General features: G+C 38.1%; 1 pseudogene; it reads left to right on the forward strand.

The window, feature by feature from the left end:
• LOC147370548 (UDP-glucuronosyltransferase 2B18-like) overlaps nucleotides 1-11119 on the forward strand; it is a 30883-nt pseudogene extending 19764 nt beyond the window's left edge.
• Nucleotides 11120-15499: the final 4380 nt, after the last annotated feature.

The raw sequence follows: 15499 nt of genomic DNA on the forward strand, positions 1-15499 counted from the left end.
TCAAGTTTTACTTTGTTCTGAGAGACACTTCTGTCTTAGAGATTATGTTTGAGATTCTAGTGCTATTAAGTTAACAGTAAGAACACAAAAACATCCAAATCTTGCCCCACAAATCACAATGTTTCCTAGGGGACTTCCTGAGGGGACTCTGGGAGTTCTGAGCATCTGAGAGGTATCCTGTTGCAGTTCACTTGGTAGCTGCACTCGATATTCAATATTTAAAACAGAATTTTGAAAAAGACTGAGTTGGAGCATAAAGATTCAAATCCTTCCTCCTACTCCTGCTCCCTCTTTTCCCAAGATGAAAACAGCATGTGTCTTAAAATCATTCGTTGAGGAACAGATCAAGAGAGAAGCCTGGGATCCAGGTTTTTTTCCTGTTAAAGCAGAAAAAGATGACAGGAAGGGGCATGGGCTCCAACTTTAAGGTCTTTTGTGAAAGTGAAGTGAAGTCGCTCAGTCATGTCCGACTCTTTGCAACCCAATGGACTGTAGCCTACCAGGCTCCTCTGTCCATGGGATTTTCCAGGCAATAGTACTGGAGTGGATTGCCATTTCTTTCTCCAGAAGTATTTCTTTGAGCTCCCTTTTTTTAAGGGGCGGGGGGGGGGGGTGCTGCAAGAATACTGCAGTGGATTGCCATTCCCTTCTCCAAGAGATCTTCCCCATCCAGGGATTGAACCCAGGTCTCCCGCACTGTAGGCAGATGCTTTACCATCCAAGCCACCAAGGAAGTCAAATATTTCTTTGAGCCCCCTTTTTCTTGGGGTGGGGGGGCAAGAACACTGTAATGGGTTGCCATTCCCTTCTCCAGGAGATCTTCCCAACCCAGGGATTGAATCCCAGTCTCCCAAATTGTACGCAGACGTCTGAGCAACCAGGGAAGTCTTAAGGTTTCTTGGTCCTGACCATTAGCAGCTTGACCTAATCAGCATACTATTCTGACTGACTGTATTAACAACTACTTTCTCAGAGGTGGGGAGGAAGAGAAGAGGCAAAAACTGGGAAGCATGGAAGAGTCAGTGTTAGCAGAAAAAAAGTTAGAGAAGAGCTTCCTGCTAAAGTCCTATCGTTATTTTTATGGCAGTATAAATCCATCAGTACTCGTTCACTAGCTGTGAACTACTTGCCCTAAACTATCCCAAACAACCCTGACTATTTTCATCTTTGAGAACCTTGATTCAGGTTGACAGCCTTGACAAGTAATATACAGTTATGTGCCTTAAACATAAAAAACATTACTCCACTAATCTAGGATTTGAGGGTATTTCATTCCACTGAGAAATGAGAATTTCAGCATCAGTGATTTCTTTGGGGTAGACATAGCATTGCTGAAACATTCTAAATTAGTATTTTCTATTGTAAAAAATGCAATTAAATCTCTTAACAGCACAAACTTCTAAATTGCTTATTTCAGTTTATAATAATCAATGAAAATTAATGTGGCACTCTCTTTTTTAAAAAATTTATTGCTTTTATTATTCTGCAATCCCTAGGTTTGTACAAAATATGTGCATGGATATTTCCACTATTAATACCTTTAGAGGAAAACAAAATGAAAAAATGTCTTAGCAATTTTATACTTCAAAGATTATAGGAAGTGATTTTCCAATATGCAGTGTAAAATAATTTATATTCTCTCAACTAGTTGAAGAAATTTTATCTCATTATACCACATAGAAGAAAGTATAATATTGTTCACAAAATCAAATAGAAAGAGACACATTTCCATCAAAATGCTTCACGGAGAAAATAAACAAGCATATCTTTACCGATTTCTTTCAGAAACTGCTGAGCAAGCAAAGTATTTTCTGGAGTCAAATCACAGGTTTGTTATATAAGACAGTCACATGAAATGAAGTTGCAGAAATTTCAGTCAGCTTTTTGTACACACTACAGTCCTGGTTGATTCTTGAATGCTTTTAGCTATTAAATTACATTATTTACAAGCCAATTTCCCTCAAGTATTTAAAACTAGTCATAGCATGTTGTAGTAAACAAAATGATAAATTGATCAACAGGGTCCCAGATTTTTGCTGCTTTGATTTTTTGAACTATTATTTAACATTATTTAACATTCCTGAGAAGAAATGCCCGCATCTGTTCATTGAAAGAAGTGGGGCAAAATGACTTCTTACTAGATTTTAACTTCTAAAATGCTCTGAGACTGTGATCTTATTCATGGAGTTCAGTCTTTTCTTAGTCTTAATAGGTTGTGTGGTGATTCAGTGGGAAGAAACCAGATATGTTGGGAAATAACACTCATCTTTTTAAGTGGGTCCAACAGAATGATCTTGTTGGTAAGAAGATGGCAAAAAAAAAAAAAAAAAAAATACTAAGTTCTAATTAAATCTCAGGGACAATAGTGGAACAGAAAGGTAAAACATCAACACTTGATAATTATCTGTCATCTATAAATTTTCGATAGCTTTTTGACTGGTCTTCTTGTCTCCCTCACTCTTCTATCTCAGCTCTACTACTATTGTAGTGCTTTTATCTAAGATTATATGGGAAGTTCAGTTCAGTTCAGTCACTCAGTCATGTCCCACTCTTTGCGACCCCGTGGTCTGCAGCATGTCAGGCCTCCTTGACCAACTCCCAGAGTTTACTCAAACTCATGTGCATTGAGTCGGTGATGCCATTCAACCATCTCATCCTCTGTCATCATCCCCTTCTCCTCCTGACTTCAATCTTTCCCAACATCAGGGTCTTTTCAAATGAGTCAGTTCTTCGCATCAGGTGGCCAAAGTATTGGAGTTTCAGCATCAGTCCTTCCAATGAATATTCATGACTGATTTCCTTTTGGATGGACAGGTTGGATCTCCTTGCAGTCCAACGGACTCCCAAGAGTCTTCTCCAACACCACAATTCAAAAGCATCAATCCTTCGGTGCTCAGCTTTCTTTATAGTAAACATCCATACTTTTTCTTGAACTTTCAGTAATTCACATTGCCTAAAAATCAAAGTGTAGCTGATAGAAGATGACTTTATGAACAGCACATCCATCATTTTTCCTCTATTGCCAAATGCCCCCTGAGATTCTCCATACATTATCAGAATGAATCATTTCCTCTATTCCTAAGAAACAATGTTTCTTCACCTCCATGGTTTTGAACACGGCATTCTTCAAATCAAGAATCAGTCCACACTTGTCCTCTGGACAAAGCAACTCTGCCCTAATATCCCCTCTAATGTGTAGCTTTCCCTCATTTATTCAGATGGGCTTTCTTTGGAAATTCACAAATGTTTGCATGATCTCATGAACATAGCAATCCTCAGCAGAAAGCATTGCCTTCTCTGTTGACTTATACTGTCAATTTCTGTTTCTAACCATGGGACTCAGAATTTATTGTTCTCATTGAAATATTTTTTAAGTCAACCAAAAACCAAAGCTTTTATCACTCATGGTGGTGGCAATGGCATTCCTGAAGCCATTTACCATATGATTCCCATGATGGGACTCCCTATGTTTGTTAACCAACCCAATAATACAGCTCACATGGAGGCCAAGGGAATAGCTACTAGACTTGAACACAATGTCAAGTGCAGACTTGCTCAGTGCACTGAAGACTGTCATTTATGACCCTTTGTGAGTATAGCATTTCTTTAACTTGGTAGTATCTATAGATTGATAAGTTCTCTTTTCAACAGTAATATGTTTATTTCCCTTATTAAGAGGCTAATTTTAAAATACTTAAAATTATATAACCAATCTGAATTTCACTTTTACATTCAACCAGTTGTTTCAAAGTTGCTTTTTAATCCTATCGATTTAATGAGCAGCTGCTGCTGTTCAGGTGCTAAGTTGTATCCGACTCATTGCGACCTCATAGACTATAGCCCACCAGGCTCCTCTGTCCATGGGATTCCCCAGGCAAGAATACTGGAGTGGGGTATCTTTTCCTTCTCCAAAAGAGCAACTAATCAGTGCAATAATTTTCCATGCAAAAAAGAAAAGAAAAGAAATCTGATCTCTATAGAGCTTATTGTAACAGTATGCATTTTTTAAAGTATGACAGAATCCATACAAGGGTTCCCTGATGGCTCAGTGGTTAAGAATCTGCCACACAGTGCAGGAGGGACAGGAAACATGGGTTTGATCCCTGGGTTGGGAAGATCCACTGGAGGAGGAAATGGCAACCCACTCCAGTGGGCTGAAGTGGATTTTTCTAGTCTGAAAAATCCCACAGGTGGAGGGGCCTGGTAAGCTACAGTCACAAAGAGTTAAGACACAACTGAGTTGACTGAGCATACAAAGCCTACCCATATAAGACTGTAAAATGAGAAAGATATTAATTCAATGCTTAAAATTTCTGAAACTCTAAAAATACTAAGAATTACTAATCTTCCTGTCTCAATAGGTTTTTTTATTCTGAACATTTTATTTAAATAGCATCATACAATATGTGGTCATTTACAACTGACTTCTTTCTCTTAGGAAAAAGTTTTTAGTTAGATCTATATTGCAGCATGTACCAGTACTTTTTGTTATTGAATAATATTTTATAGTATATCCATACCATACCACATTCTATTAATACACTCATCAATTGATGGGCATTTCTATTTTTTTCACTTTTGTCTATAATGAAAAGAATCTATATGCTGTTATACATGTTTGTGTGAACACAGGTTTTTACTGCACAGGGTCATAGGATAATTATATTTATGAGAAACTACCAAACTCTTTTCCAAAGTAGTCACATCATTCTACATTTTCACCAACAGTGTATGAGAGTTCTAATCCTTCATATCATTGCCAACACATGTTATTATCTTTTATAATTTTTATCATAGGCATGGTAATGAGTATGATCACTCTTTGGTCTTGATTTACATTTTCCTTATGGCTACTAATGCTGAGAATATTTTCATGTTTTTATTGGCCATTTGTATCACTTTAGAGACGTGTCTCTTCCAATCCCTTATCTACTTTTTTAATTTGGTTGTCTTTTTTATTATTGAACTATTAGAACTCTTATGTGTCATATACATAAGTCCCTTTTCAGATATATGGTTCACAAATATACTTTCCATCATTTAGTTATTTTTCTCTTGCCAGTGTCCTCTGAAACACAATATTTTACAAAAATTAATTGAATATATTTTTAATAATTAAATATTTCCATACTTTATTGAATCTGTTAAAACTGTTAAAATTTCCCACAGAGGAAACTCCCAGCTCAGATGCCTTCATCAGTAAATATTTCCAAATAATTAAGAAAAGAAGTACTATTGATCTTCCACAAACTCTTCTAGATAATTCAAACATATTACCACTTTACAGGTCATTTTATGAGGCCATAATCCCTAATATCAAAAACATAAGGACATTACAGGAAAACAAAAATTTTTAACACAATTCCTTCCATAAATAAAATACAAAAGAATTAGAATGCCATATAAAAAGTACAGAACACCTTGATCAAAATGGACTTATTCCAGGATTGAAAGTTTGTTTGTTTATATGTACAAAAATGAGTGATATAATTCAATAAATTGTCAACATAAAAGAGAAAAATATTATGACCAGTCTAATGATTAAATAATTGATAAAAGTCAACATCCATTCATGATATCAAAAGAAATACTTTACAAACTAAAAATAGAAATTTCCTCAATCTTAAAAAAGATATATTAAAATACCTATACAAAAGATTACACTTCCTGGCAAAATATATACAGCTTTATCCCCTTCACTAGTAATCAAGAAAATATAGATTAAATCTCATTTATATGTCATCATAAAAACTAAAATTTGAGAACCATCACAAGAATGTGGAGAAAAAGGAACCTTTCCATACTGCTGATAACACAAATTAATAAACCACTTCATAAAACTGTTTAATAATATTAAAGAAGCCTAAACATGCATGCAGCCTTCTCTCAGCAATTCCACTCTTAGATATATAACTAATAAACATGTATAAATATATAAACCAAAATACATATATCAGAATAATTACACCCACATAACTAGTAATGACCAAAAAGCTGTTAGCAATCCAAATGCCCGATGATCAAACAATGAATAAATAATTTGTGGTATTATCAAACAAGAGAATACTATACAACAGTGGAATAACTACATACCATATGATTCCAATATGTACACAAGTTAAGTCATTGTACGGTGTTAGAGGTCAGGCTAGTACTTAATCTGGAGAAGAGAGAAGTGTCTGGAAGCTTCTACCAGGAAAGAATGCCTATCAGGAGTTTATAATACCCTAAAGCCTGATCTGGGTAGGAGTTATATTTGTGTTTCACTTGGTGATGATTTTCTAGCTTATTTGAGTTTTGAGCTGTTTACTTGAAATTGTGCAGCTTTCATGCATGCTTCAACTTAAGGGTTTATCTTAGAAAATACAACAAATTTTAAAATGTCTACAGAGTAAATAGCATAGCATAGCAGCGGTGAGGAGATACCCCTCATCCAAGGTAAGGAGCAGCGGCTGTGCTCTGCTGGAGCAGCCGTGAAGAGAGACTCCACATCCAAGGTAAGAGAAACCCAAGTAAGACGGTAGGTGTTGCGAGAAGGCATCAGAGGGCAGACACACTGAAACCATAATCACAGAAAACTAGTCAATCTAATCACATGGACCACAGCCTTGTCTAACTCAATGAAACTGAGCCATGCCATGTTGAGCCACCCAATATGGGCAGGTAATGGTGGAGAGGTCTGACAGAATATGGTCCACTGGAGAAGGGAATGGCAAACCACTTCAGTATTCTTGCCTTGAGAATCCCATGAACAGTATGAAAAGGCAAAATGATATATACTGAAAGAGGAACTCCCCAGGTCGGTAGGTGCCCAATATGCTACTGGAGATCAGTGGAGAAATAACTCCAGAAAGAATGAAGGGATGGACCCAAAGCAAAAACAATACCCAGCTGTAGACGTGACTGGTGATAGAAGCAAGGTCTGATGCTGTAAAGAGCAATATTGCATAGGAACCTGGAATGTCAGGTCCATGAATCAAGGCAAACTGGAAGTGGTCAAACAAGGGATGGCAAGAGTGAACGTCGACATTCTAGGAATCAGCGAACTGAAATGGACTGGAATGGGTGAATTTAACTCAGATGACCATTATATCTACTACTATGGGCAGGAATCCCTCAGAAGAAATGGAGTGGCCATCATGGTCAACAAAAGAGTCCGAAATGCAGTACTTGGATGCAATCTCAAAAACGACAGAATGATCTCTGTTCGTTTCCAAGGCAAACCATTCAATATCACAGTAATCCAAGTCTATGCCCCAACCAGTAAAGCTGAAGAAGCTGAAGTTGAACGGTTCTATGAAGACCTACAAGACCTTTTAGAACTAACACCCAAAAAAGATGTCCTTTTCATTATAGGGGACTGGAATGCAAAAGTAGGAAGTCAAGAAACACCTGGAGTAACACGGAAATTTGGCCTTGAAATACAGAATGAAGCAGGGCAAAGGCTAATAGAGTTTTGCCAAGAGAATGCACTGGTCATAGCAAACACCCTCTTCCAACAACACAAGAGAAGACTCTAAACATGGACATCACCAGATAGTAAACACCAAGATCAGATTGATTATATTCTTTGCAGCCAAAGATGGAGAAGCTCTATACAGTCAGCAAAAACAAGACTAGGAATTGACTGTGGCTCAGATTATGAACTCTTTATTGCCAATTTCAGATATAAATTGAAGAAAGTAGGGAAAACCACTAGACCATTCAGGTATGACCTAAATCAAATCCCTTATGATAATACAGTGGAAGTGAGAAATAGATTTAAGGGACTAGATCTGATGGACAGAGTGCCTGATGAACTATGGACGGAGGTTCGTGACATTGTATAGGAGACAGGGATCAACCCCATCCCCATGGAAAAGAAATGCAAAAAAGCAAAATGGCTGTCTGGGGAGGCCTTACAAACAGCTTTGAAAACAAGGGAAGTGAAAAGCAAAGGGGAAAAGGAAAGATATACCCATTTGAATGCAGAGTTCCAAAGAATAGCAAGAAGAGGTAAGAAAGTCTTCCTCAGGGATCCATGCAAAGAAATAGAGGAAAACAATAAAGTGGGAAAGGCTAGAGATCTCTTCAAGAAAACTAGAGATACCAAGGGAACATTTCATGCAAAGATGGGCTCGATAAAGGACAGAAATTGTATGGACCTAACAGAAGCAGAAGATATTAAGAACAGGTGGCAAGAATACACAGAAGAACTGTACAAAAAAGATCCTCACGACCCAGATAATCATGATGGTGTGCTCACTCCCATTCACCTAGAGCCAGATATCCTGGAATGTGAAGTCAAGTGGGCCTTAGAAAGCATCACTACAAACAAAGCTAGTGGAGGTGATGGAAGTGCAGTTGAGCTATTTCAAATGCTGAAAGATGATGCTGTGAAAGTGCTGCACTCAATATGCCAGCAAATTTGGAAAACTCAGTAGTGGCCACAGGACTGGAAAGGGTCAGTTTTCATTCCAATCCCAAAGAAAGGCAATGACAAAGAACGTTCAAACTACCACACAATTGCATTCATCTCACACGCTAGTAAAGTACTGCTCAAAAGTCTCCAAGCCAGGCTTCAGCAATACGTGAACCGTGAACTTCTTGATGTTCTAGCTGGTTTTAGAAAAGGGAGAGGAACCAGAGATCAAATTACCAACATCTGCTGGATCATGGAAAAAGCAAGAGAGTTCCAGCAAAACATCTATTTCTGCTTTATTGACTATGCCAAAGCCTTTGACTGTGTGGATCACAATAAACTGTGGAAAAGTCTGAAAGAGATGGGAATACCAGACCACCTGACCTGCCTCTTGAGAAACCTGTATGCAGGTCAGGAAGCAATAGTTAGAATGGGACATGGAACAACAGACTGGTTCCAAATAGGAAAAACAGTATGTCAAGGCTGTATATTGTCACCCTGCTTATTTAATTTATATGCAGAGTACATCATGAGAAATGCTGGGCTGGAAGAAGCACAAGCTTCAATCAAGATTGCCAGGAGAAATATCAATAACCTCAGATATGCAGATGACACCACCCTTATGGCAGAAAGTGAAGAGGAACTAAAAAGCCTCTTGATGAAAGTGAAAGTGGAGAGTGAAAAAGTTGGCTTAAAGTTCAACATTCAGAAAACGAAGATCATGGCATCTGGTCCCATCACTTCATGGCAAATAGATAGGGAAACAGTGGAAATAGTGTCAGACTTTATATTTTTGGGCTCCAAAATCACTGCAGATGGTGACTGTAGCCATGAAATTAAAAGACACTTACTCCTTGGAAGGAAAGTTATGACTGACCTAGATAGCATATTCAAAAGCAGAGATATTACTTTGCCAACAAAGACCCATCTAGTCAAAGCTATGGTTTTTCCTGTGGTCATGTATGGATGTGAGAGTTGGACTGTGAAGAAAGCTGAGTGCTGAAGAATTGATGCTTTTGAACTGTGGTGTTGGAGCAGACTCTTGAGAGCCCCTTGGACTACAAGGAGATCCACCCAGTCCATTCTAAAGGAGATCAGTCCTGAGTGTTCTTTTGAAGGACTGATACTAAGGCTGAAGGTCCAGTACTTTGGCCACCTCATGCAAGGAGTTGACTCTTTGGAAAAGACTCTGATGCTGGGAGGATTGGGGGCCGGAGGAGAAGCGGTTGACAGAGGATGAGGTGGCTGGATGGCATCACCGACTCGAAGGACATGAGTTTGAGTGAATTCTGAAAGTTGGTGATGGACAGGGATCCCTGGTGTGCTGCTATTCGTGGGGTCGCAAAGAGTCAGACACGACTGAGCTACTGAACTGAACTGAACTATCTTAATATGATCAAGAAAAGCTACTCTGCACTCTGAAAGTAATACTGAGACAAAGCCTTCAATCAAGAGCTTGAAACAAGGTCCAAGATGTTGTGGGGAAGGATATTCCAGAAGGACAAAAGGGACTGCAAGTTCAGAGGTCCTATGGTAGGAAAACATTTGTAACATCAAGAAATGGCTAGAAGGCCAATGTGCTTACCACAGAGTGGCCGAACAAAGTGATCAAGGAAGGGATTACCAGGGGTCTGAGCATGTAGGATACTATGGACCAAAGAACAGATTTGTGTTTTATTCTAAATGTGATAAGAAGCCAGATGGAAATTTTGAGTAGAGAAATGTAATAACCTAATAGGTATCTCCAAAAAATAATTTTGTCCACTGGTAGAAAATAGATGGTGGAATGGAGAAGAGTCAAAGCACCTGGACTGGTTAGGAGTCATTTCATTTTTTATTACACTATTACTCTGTTCTATTATACTTCCACAAGAACATCATCATGAACTCGCCTTTCCACTATCCAACTTACAGTGTTTGGAATGGCTCTTATCAATTCCTATGGTAGAAAAGATTGAATTTTTCCACCTGACCTTACATATTCACTTTTTAAATAACTGTCAATCTAAAATTTCAATGTAAAAATCAAACTTTAAATGAGGACCCAACTAAAAATAGACTATTACTTCTGTAATTGTAGCTTCCCTTGTGGCTCAGCTGGTAAAGAATCTGCCTGCAATGCCGGAGACCTGGGTTCGATCTCTGGGTTGGGAAGATCCCCTGGAGAAGGGAAAGGCTGCTCACTTCAGTTTTCTGGCCTGGAGAATTCCATGGACTGTACAGTCCATGGGGTCGCAAACAGCTGGACAGAACTGAGTTATTTTCACTTTCACTTTTATGTAATTGTATGATATTTACTTTGAATTTGTATGACTCTTTTTGAAAACCGTCTATGCCATTGGTATGCTTAAGTAAAGTAGCTTTCTTTCAATGTTGCTATCTTTGTACTTCTTCATTAGATAGAAAGGAAATGCTATGAAGCTATCAAGAATTCACCATGATCAACCTGTAAGACCCCTGGACTGAGCAGTCTACTGGACTGAGTTTGCCATATGCTACAAAGGAGCCAAGCACGTGTGGCCAGCCACCCACAACCTCACCTGGTAGTAGTACCACTCACTGGACGTGATTGGGTTCCTATTGGCTTGTGTGGCAACTGTTGTATTTGTCATCACAATATGCTATCTGTTTTGGTTCTGGAAGTTTGCTAAAACAGGAAAGAAGGAGAAAAGGGAATATCTGTATCTGAGAACTGGAGCAAGTTTACTCCATAGATGAAACTCGTCCAGCAAGAAGGAGTTATGATAAGGATCCTATCCTCTTGTGACAAAATGACTTTTCACAATTCAGTACCTCAGATTAAAGTTTATTTTCAAGGGATTTTCTTTTTAAGAGTTGAAATATGTCATGCCAAGAGAAAAGCTTATGAAAAATAAAATAAACATGAAACTATATGGGTCTATGTTGAAATTTATTTTTTTAATTCAAAAGTTATATTGAAAAGAAACATTTGAACATAATAGTGTTTTTCATGTTGTGTATAGACAGAAGAGATCCAACCAGTCCATCCTAAAGGAGATCAGTCCTGGGTGTTCATTGGAAGGACTGATATTGAAGCTGAAACTCCAATACTTTGACCACCTGATGAGAACAGCTGACTCATTGGAAAAGACCCTGATGCTGGGAAAGATTGAGGGCAGGAGTAGAAGGGGATGACAGAGGATGAGATGGTTGGATGGCATCATCAACTCAATGGACATGGATTTGGGTGAACTCCGGGAGTTGGAGATGGACAGGGAAGCCTGGCATGCTACAGTTCATGGGGTCACAAAAGAATTGGACAACACTGAGTGAATGAACTGAACTGATAGACCCAAGAATAAGGAGAAGTCTGTTTATAATATAAATATTACTTTGCAGATATGCAGAGTATTTTATCTTTACTTTGGTGCAGAATATTGTAGCCTTATTTTGCTACAGAAACTGTTCAATAATTGGAATTGTGTTTAAAAATTCACAATTTTGTTTCACTTGTAAGACCTCTAAAACTTCTTGGTTATTACTGTGCATCTAGCCTCAGCATCACTTCTTATCTAAAACCATGGCAAGCCATTTGCCTTCATCCAGTATAACTCATTTCCCAGTGGAATATTTGTGGAATTAGAAATAGCAGCTGTTACCTGCCTCCTATTTTGTTGTTGTTTAGTTGCTAACTCTTGTCCAAATCTTTTGGGACCCCATGAACTATAGCCCATCAGATTCCTCTGTCCATGGAATTTTCCAGGCAAGAATGCTGGGGTGAGTTGACATTTCCTACTCCAGGGGATCTTCCCAATCCAGGGATTGAACCAGTGTCTCCTACATTGCAAACAGATTCTTTACCACTGTGCCACCTAGGAAGCCCAGTAGGCTTAACTATTCTTCCTCAAATCTATCCTGCAACACAGGCAAACTAAAAATGACTGGTAGTCATTGTACAGTGAGAACTACTACAAATCTCCAACAGAAAGTCAAACAGTCCAATACTGAAATAAAGAAAGAACATGAACAAGAAATTGACAAGTGAAATGGCCAATGACCTATGAAAAATGACAAAGGCCATTCATGCTTTTAGAAATGCAAATTAGGTCAATTAGTTATTTTCCTACAAGTGATTTGTGGAACAAATATTCTGGTAGAACTACTTCTCTGGAAATGGACATATGTTTTTCTTCCTTTGCTGTTTTTTATTGGAATATATTTGCTTTACAATGTTGTTAGTTTCTGCTCTACAATATCATGAATCAACTATATGTATACATATATCCCCTCCCTTGTGAGCCTTCCTCCCATCCCCTGACTCCACCACTCTAGATCCCATCTCTCTAAGATCACCAAGTTTAGCTCCCTGTGTTTAGAGCAGTTTTCTACTCCTATCTAGTTTACACGTGGTAGTGTGTATATGGGCTTCCCAGTTGACGCAGTTGTAAAGAATCCTCCTGCCAATGCAGGAGAGGCAGATTCGATCTCTGGGTTGGGAAGACCCCTGGAGTTGCAAATGGCAACCCATTCCAGTATTCTTGCCTGGAAAATCCCATGGACAGAGGAGCCTGGTGGGCTAAGGTCCATGGAGTCACAAAGAGTCGGGCATGTTGAATGACTGAGCACACATGCGCAGTGTAAACATGTCAGTGCTACTCTCTGGACTTGCCCCCTTTCTTCTTCCCCATCTGTATGACTGTTCTCTATGTCTGCACCTCTATTCCTTCCCTGCAGGTAGGTTCATCAGGACCATTTTTCTAGACTCCATAAATAAGCATTAATATATGATGTTTTTACAACTCTGTATCTAGTTATCTGTCAGGCAGAAAGACTTTGGTATGGTCATCATTATATTCTGAATACTTCCACTAGCACTTAAATGGCAGTCAGTGTACAAACCTACAGCGTAGGTATGCATGAGTGATATGGTCACTGGAGTAAACAGTAGATTATAGGAAATACTGTTGAGTGCTCTCCATGTCACATTACTAGATAAAGAACAAGTTCTAGGAATTACACAGCCTAAGAATGACACTCTCCTTTGGGAATAAAATTAAATATATGCAAACTTATATAACCACAGAGGAAATGATCTTAAAGAATATACTGAATTTCCAATGATGGGAATTTAAATTTTTTTCTCTAAATTTCATTATTTGACATTCACAATTATATTTTCATTTATTAATTGACTTTAAAAATAATTGGTGAAATCAACATATTAATTCATGATATTAAGTTCTAAGATTTTAATATCATGCTATCAGTGTATTAGTTTCATTCAAGACTTGAAATGACTAGAAATTTGGGATAATATTAGCATCAAATTAGGGGCTGTTTTAGGACACCTATTTTATGTTTTAAGTATTATAAATAGATATATTACCACACTGTATTTACAATGTCAATAGTTATAAAATCTTAACTCACAAAAATGTCATTATTGTGGTTTAAACATCAATATTTAAATGAAATTTTCAATAGCTTAGGGACTTCTGCTGGTGTACATCTATACTTAGATTTATAGCGTTTTTGAGACATAACTACAAGTACTATGACAGCTCTCCCATTGAGTAATTTCCTCTCTTTTGAACTTTAGTTAAGTCTGGTTGCTGTCTCACAAATGTTTCAGCTTAACTTCCATGGCTCAGTTATAAAATACAACACATTCTGTCTCCATTTTTCTTTCTGTCCCTGTCTTTATGTCTATGTCTGTTTATCTTTATCTCTCTTTCTCAGCTTTCTATCTCCCTACTCACCATACCCAAAGTTTCCATTAAAATGACCATTTGGTGGAGAGAGACATAGATATGCCTAAGAAGTCCTAGTAGTTCCAGGCTTCCACCAGTTTGACTCTTCTCAAATCAATCACCTGGTATGTCCCTCAGATGATTACAACCCGTCATCACAAGACTAACCATCTGAGACACCATGTAAAAGAATCACCTAGCCAAGCCCAGCCAACACCTACAACTATGAGAGATAAAATGATTATTGTTGTTCTAAGCCAGTATATTTAAGGGCAAATTATATGCACTAACACATAACAGGAACAATAATTACATTTTTGTCATAATATTACAATTAAAATATAACAGTCAATGTTACATTTTGAAAATAACTGTAACCCAGAAAGGGGAACCACCATACCATAATGATTTAGAGGTTGCACTTGGAACAGAGATAGCCAAAATTTAAGTCCCTGTAAAACTACTATAGAGTTATGTGGGGTTAAGTTCAGTTCAGTTCAGTTCAGTCACTTAGTCGTGTCCGACTTTTTGAGACCCCATGAACTGCAGCACGCCAGGCCTCCCTGTCCATCACAAACTACTGGAGTTCACTCAAACTCACATCCATCGAGCTGGTAATGCCATCCAGCCATCTCATCCTCTGTCATCCCCTTCTCCTCCTGCCCCCAATCCCTCCCAGCATCAGAGTCTTTTCCAATGAGTCAACTCTTTGCATGAGGTGGCCAAAGTACTGGAGTTTCATATGTGGGGTTTGGCAAGTTAATCAATGACATTATTTCAGTTGTTCAGTGAGATACAGATTAGGTAGTGATGTTAACTGAGCCTCCCAGTTGGCGCAGTGGTAAAGAATCCACCTGCTTGTGCAGGAGATGCGGGTTCTATCCCTCAGTCAGGAAGATCCCCTGGAGAAGGAAATGGCAACCCACTCTATTTCCTTGCCTGGAAAATTCCATGGACAGAAGAGCCTTGTGGACTACAATCAATGGGGTCCCAGAGAGTTGGACACAACAGCGCTATGCACACAATTGGTATTAACTACCTCATGAAGTTGATGAAAGACTGAATGTGCTAACATTGTTAAGCAGTAAAAATAATTGCTGTATAGAGTGAAATGCAATTTGCATTAACTGTTATCATGTAAATGCATCAGAAAATTGCCACAATAATTTTAGTCTTCACATTTACCTGATGTATTTTTAAATATAACATGTTTCAAATGTAAATGAAAATAACATTTCTTATTAAAGATGTAGGAATTAAATTTATGGTACAGGATTTGATTAAGATGGTGGATTAGGAGGACAGTGAGATCACCACCTCCCCATAAACATATCAAAAATATATCTTCATGTGCAACAGTTCACACAGGAAACTAATTGGAAACTGG

This window comes from Bos grunniens, chromosome 6 (genome assembly GCF_055505025.1).
Source record: "Bos grunniens cultivar Pamir isolate PY7600 chromosome 6, Bosgru_T2T1.0, whole genome shotgun sequence".
In the NCBI taxonomy this organism is placed as follows: domain Eukaryota; kingdom Metazoa; phylum Chordata; class Mammalia; order Artiodactyla; family Bovidae; genus Bos; species Bos grunniens.